The 6726-nt window shown below is 43.1% G+C and overlaps 1 pseudogene; it reads right to left on the reverse strand.

Moving 5' to 3' along the window:
* Positions 1-412: 412 nt before the first annotated feature.
* Positions 413-1820, reverse strand: LOC122435831 (annotated as a pseudogene).
* Between the last annotated feature and the right edge of the window lie 4906 nt (positions 1821-6726).

Genomic DNA, 6726 nt, shown 5'->3' on the forward strand with positions numbered 1-6726 from the left:
GAATGCAAGGAGAACACAACATGATGTTTGTTCTTATATTACATTGAACCAATTCAGTGGGTTCTGGTCTTCCCTCCCCTCAACTCTCAAATCTAATTTATATCCTGATATCCACAACTTCCAGTCATCTCTTTGGCGTTTCATAAGTCCAGGAATATATATTCAAGTTGGATTTAGAATTGGAATGATAGAAGATCCAGCCACAGACCCTATCAGTTTTTTTGCTTGTTTGTTTGTCTTTTGGTTTCCTACTGTCTCCTGATTATCCATTCACAAGTTGACTGGTTGGGAACTTGACCATGATTATACTACTTTCCAGCTGGGTTCCTCTACTCACCAGGAAGACAATATGAGAGGTTAAAAATACTGAATTCTCTTCTGACAGCGTGGGTCACATCCACTGTTTGGGGATTTAAAAGCGCCTTTTCATGTGTAAGGTGAGGTGGTCAAACCTTGAGAATGCCCCATCCCATTCTGGCACTGGAAGGGGTCGTGCCTGGTGTGTTTGCAGTAGTGCCTGGTGAGTTCATCTGAGTGGGCAAACTTCCACCCACAGTCATCCCAGTTACAGTGGTAAGGTTTCTCACCTCTGTGGGTGCAGAGGTGTGCCTTGAGATGAAAACTCTTCATGTAGGTTTTGCTGTAGCCTCTGTAATCACAAATGTGAGTGGCCATAGTTTTCTGGGGCCACAACCTTCTCCCCTTCTTTGACTTGGACTCTTCTGGCATGTAGGAACTGGGTGGTTTCAGTTCTTGGTAATGAAGCAGTGGGACTTGTGGCTGCATCTTGTCAGGCAGAAAGGAAGGGTGGTTGAGCCCTGGGTGGGGATGGAAGCCAGGGGTGGGGGGGAGGGAGCCAAAGGACAGGATGACAGTCTCTGCTGCTCAGCAGCTCCTGGGCACCCAGGATTGGAGTAGTCCTGCTGGGGAGCTGCCACCCCAGGGGAAAGTCATGCACATGTGACTGGTGGCCATTGCTGAGAGGGGTCCAAGCAGGAGAAGATAGTCTCATGCTTGAACTTAGGGTACATGCACAGTGGCCCACTGCCATAGGGCACCACCACCACCACCAGGTGGCTGCCATCTGGGCTGCTTTTGCTAACACTGATGACCAACGGCCTGTCCTACTCACTGCCAGGAGCACTCAGTGATGCCTTCAACACAAATTTGCTCATCAACCTGCCAACCTGCTGACTGCAGCTGCTGTGGCGGAATGTACACTGGGTCCAGTTCAGGCTGTGGGAGCTTGCTGCCAGAGAGGCTCATTTCGCTGATGTCTGCCAGGTTGAAGGGAGTGTTGGAGGGGGTGCAGACTCACCACCATAGAGGAGGCTGCCACTGGAGCTGCCTGGTGCCATACTTGTCCTGATTGGATAGCTGAAGATGCAGGTGGAGGGCACCCTGGCAGAACTGCTACTCATTGGGGAGGACAAGGATGATGCTGATGAGGACACCATGGCGGCCACTGACTCCTGATGCGACAGTGAGTTGGAGAGGATAAAGTTCAGGTCCTGGAAATCACCGAACTCCTCCGTCTCCCTCCAGGGTAGGAGAGTCGCATTGCTGCTGCCACAATCCCTGCTAACTCTGTCACTCTCCATACCGGTGGCCACAGTCACTGCCACGAGGTCATAGGGGAGGCCAGGAAGCACCAGGGGAAGTCGATTCACGTAGGAGAGCTCTTGCTGTCAGTAGCTATTTGGGGCACCTGCTGGACACAGTGTCTTCTCCCTTCCTGCTGGGCTGGACTTGAATGTGGAGAAGGACAGGAGCAGCACATCACTGAGAGCCATGTCATACTCACCAAGTGGCTGCCTCATTAATGCAGGGGCCCAAAAAGCCCTTGGAAGTCCGAAGCAGTGGGGGTACCTGAACCCCAAAGTCAACAAAGAGGAAAAGAAGACTTAGAAATGAAGCCAAAACCAAAAACCCCCAATTGCCCAAGATCCTTCTTCTTTGGAATAAATATAAAAGCCTTTTTTAAAGTTCCTTTGTGTACAAAAGTTCTTAGAAAAGTTGTAAACTCGTAAACATAGACAAGCAGCAAGACAAATAAGTAGGTCTGGTGGGCAAGCTGTGCTGTCTTAGAACCAGCAGCATCCCCCACCGCTTTTGCCGTCATCTCGGCCATCACCATGGGCACTGGGGCTGTGACGGGCAGGCTGTGATGCCAGGTGAGACTGGCCATGGCAGCAAGGATCCATGGACAGGGTGGTGGTGTGGGGCATGGGGTATGGGGGGCTGCACCGGGCACCTGCGACCATGGATACTGGCCAATGGCAGGTGGCTGGGTGGGGGTGAGGGGGGTTGAGGGGCAGGGAGGGACATTTGGTGGCTCCTGCCTCTGGGGGCCACAGCCTCTGCTATCTGCACACTTGCAGCTGCCGTCCCTCTCTCAGGGAACTATCAGGCTTTTTTTGTTGTTGTTGGAAGATTTTTATTACAGTTTTGATTTCCATGTTTGTGATTGGAAATAAAAGCAAAAATAAACAAATGGTCTGTTCATATTTTCTATTTCTTCCTGGTTCAGTTTTGGAAGGTTATACTTTTCTAAGAATTTATCTATTCTTCCATGTTATTCATTTTGTTGCCATATAGTTGCTCTCTTATGATCCTTTATATTTTTGTGTTGTCTTGTAACTTCTTTTTCATTTCTAATTTTATTGAGTCTTCTCACTCTTTTTCTTGATAAGTCTGACTTATGGTTTGTCAATTTTGTTCACATCCTTGATAAACCAGCTTTTAGTTTTATTGAGTTTTTTCTATAGTCTCCTTCATTTCTTATTCATTTATTTCTACTCTGATTTTGGATTTTGGAGCCCCAAAAAATAGCCTGTCACTGTTTCCACTGTTTCCCCATCTATTTCCCATGAAGTGATGGGACCAGATGCCATGATCTTCCTTTTTCGAATGTTGAGTTTTAAGCCAGCTTTTTCACTCTCCTCTTTCACATTCATCAAAAGGCTTTTTAATTCCTCTTTACTTTCTGCCATAAGGGTGGTGTCATCTGTATATCTGAGGTTATTAATATTTCTCCAGCAACCTTGATTCCTGCTTGTGATTCATCCAGCCTGGCATTTCACATGATCCTGCTACCATTTAATTTATTGTTTTGGGTTTTTGTTTTTGTTTTTTTTTTTGGTCAGTCTTTTCTGTGGTTTCTGTCTGGAGAAGTTCCTTTAGCATTTGGTGAGGAGCTGGTTCGGTAGTGCTGCATTCTCTTGGCTTTTGCTTGTCTCTAAAGCTTTTATTTCTCCTTCAAATCTGAATGAGATCCTTGCTGGATAGAGTAATATTGGTTGTAGGCTTTTCCCTCTCATCACTTTAAGTATGTCCTGCCATTTTCTTCTGTCCTGCAGGGTTTCTGTTGAAAGATCATCTGTTAGCCTTATGGCGATCCCCTTGTATGTTATTTTTGCTTTTCCCTTGCTGCTTTTAATACTTGTTCTTTGTGTTTAACTTTGTTAGTTTGATTAATATGTGTTTTGGAATATTTCTCCTTGATTTTGTCCTGTATGGAACTCTCTGGGCTTCCTGCACTTGGGTGGCTATTTCTTTTCCCATTTTAGGGAATCTTTGACTATAATCTTCTCAAATATTTTATCATGCCCTTTCTTTTTGTCTCTTCTGAGATACCTATGATTCAAATGTTGAGGCTCTTAAACTTGTCCCAGAGGTCTCTGAAGCTGTCCTCATTTATTTTCATTCTTTTTTTGTTTGTTTGTTTATTCTTCTCTGCTTCAGTTATTTCCACCGTTCAATCTTCCAGCTCACTTATCCATTCTTCTTCAGTTACTCCACTGTTGGTTCCCTCTAGTATATTTTTAATCTCAGTGTTGCATTGTTCATGGTTGACTGTTTATTCTTTAATTCTTCTATGTCCTTTTTAAACATTTCTTCCATTGTCTTCATCCATGCGTTCAGTCTATTTATCCATACCTCCATTTTGTTTTGAGGGTTTTGGATCATCTTTACTATGATTACTTGGAATTCTCTTTCATGCAGATTCCCTATTTCCTCCTCACGTGCTTGGTCTGGTAGGTGTACACCTTGTTCCTTCACCTGCTGCATATTTCTCTGTCTTCATTTTGTTTAGTTTACTTTGCTTGAGGTCCCCTTTCTGCAGACTGGAAGGTTGTAGCTCTTAATTTTGGAGTCTGCCTCCAGTGTGTGGAGTTGGAACAGTGCCTTGTGAAGGTTTCCTGGTTGAGGGACTTGTGCCTGTGGATGGAGCTGGATCTCGTCTCTCTGAAAGGCAGAGCTGAATCCAATATTACGTTTTGGGATATCTGTTGATTTGGTATGGCTTTATGCAACCTGTCTGCTAATGTGCAATGCTGTGTTTCAGGGTTTTTTTAAATATATTTAGTTTTTAATTGAAGAATAATTGCTTTACAGAATTTTGTTGTTAATGCCAAAAATCAACATGAGTCAGCCATAGGTATACATATGTTTCCTCCCTCTTGAAACTCACTCCCATTTCCCTCCTCATCCCACCCCTCTAGGTTGTTACAGAGACCCTGTTTGAGTTCCCTGAGTCATAGATCAAATTCCCATTGACTATCTCCTTTACATATGGTAATATACATTTCCAAGTTACTCTCTCCATCCATCTCACTCTCTCCTTCCTCCACCCCCTGCTGTGTCCATAAATCTGTTCTCTATGTCTGTTTCTCCATTGCTGCTCAACAAATAAATTCATCAGTACCATCTATCTAGATTCCACATATGTGCGTTAGTATATGATATTTATCTTTCTCTTTCTGACTTACTTCACTCTGTATGGGCTTCCGTGGTGGCTCAGCTGATAAAATATCTGGCCGCAATGCAGAAGACCTTGGTTTGATCCCTGGGTTGGGAAGATCCCCTGGAGAAGGAAACAGCTACCCACTCCAGTTTCCTGGCCTGGAAAATTCCATGGACAGAGGAGACTGGCAGGCTAGTCCATGGGGTCACAAAGAATAGGATATGCTGAGCGACTTTCACTTTCAAATCTTCACTCTGTATAATAGGCTCTAGGTTCATCCACCTCATTAGAACTGACTCAAATGCATTCCTTTTTGTGGCTGAGCAGTATTCCTTATATAGATAGATAGATAGATAGATAGATAGATAGATAGATAGATAGATAGATAGATATGTCACAGCTTCTTTATCCATTCTCCTGTCAATGAATATCTAGGTTGCTTCCATGTGCTAGCTATTGTAAATAGTGCTGCAATGACTGTTGGACTAGAGGTGTCTTTTTAAATTTTGGTTTCCTCAGGGTGTATGCCTAGTAGTGAGATTGCTGAATCATATGGTGATTTTATTCCTGTTTTTTTTTTAAGGAATCTTCATACTATCTTCCATAGTGATTGTTTCAATTTACATTCCCATCAATAGTGCAAGAGTGTTCCCTTTTCTCCACACCCTTTCCAGCATTTAATTTTTGTAGACGTTTTGATGATGGCCATTCTGACTGGATATAAAAGACCAAGGGAACATTTCATGCAAAGATGGACACAATATAGGACAGAAATGTTATGGACCTAACAGAAACAGAAGATATTAAAAAGAGGTGGCAAGAATACATAGAAGAACAATACAGAAAATATCTCCATGACCCAGATTACCACAATGGTGTGATCACTCAGCAGGATCCAAACATCCTGGAATGTGAAGTCAAGTGGGCCTTAGGAAGCATCACTACTAACAAAGCTATTGGAAGTGATGGAATTATAGTTGAGCTATTTCAAATCTTAAAAGATGATGCTGTGAATATACTGCAATCAGTATGCCAGCAAATTTGGAAAACTCAGCAGTGGCTGTAGGATTGGAAAAGGTAATTTTTCATTCCAATCCCAAAGAAAGGCAATGCCAAAGAATGTTCAAACTACTGCACAATTGCACTCATCTCATGCACTAGCAAAGTAATGCTCAAAATTCTCTAAGCCAGGCTTCAACAGTATGTAAACCGTGAAATTCCAGATGTTCAAGCTGGAGTTAGAAAAGACAGAGGAACAAGAAATTAAATTGCCAACATCCACTGGATCATTGAAAAAACAAGAGAGTTCAAGAAAACATTTACTTCTGTTTACTGACTAAGCCAAAGCCTTTGACTGTGTGGATCACAACAAACTGTGAAAAATTCTTGAAGAGATGGTAATACCAGACCGCCTTACCTACCTCCTGAGAAATCTGTGTAAAGGTCAAGAAGCAACAGTTAGAACCAGACATGGAACAACAGACTGGTTCTAAATCAGGAGAGGAGTATGTCAGGGCTGTATATTGTCACCCTGCTTATTTAACTTATATGCAGAGTACATCATGTGAAATGCTGGACTAGATGAAGCATGAACTGGAGTCAAGATTGCCAGGGGAAATATCAATAACCTCAGATATGCAGAAGATAGCACCATCATGGGAGAAAGTGAAGAAGACCTAAAGAGCCTCTTGATGAAAGTGAAAGAGGAGAGTGAAAAACCTGGCTGAAAACTCAACATTCAAAAAACTAAGATCATGGCATCTGGTCCCATCATTTCATGGCAAATAGATGGGAAAACAATGAAAACCATGACAGATTTTATTTTGGGGGGCTCCAAAATCACTACAGATGGTGACTGCAGCCATGAAATTAAAAGATGCTTGCTCCTTGGAAGAAAAGCTATGACCAACCTAGACAGCATATTAAAAAGCAGAGACATTACTTTGCCAACAAAGGTCCATCTAGTCAAAGCTATGCTT

Source organism: Cervus canadensis, chromosome X (assembly GCF_019320065.1).
Source record: "Cervus canadensis isolate Bull #8, Minnesota chromosome X, ASM1932006v1, whole genome shotgun sequence".
Lineage (NCBI taxonomy): Eukaryota > Metazoa > Chordata > Mammalia > Artiodactyla > Cervidae > Cervus > Cervus canadensis.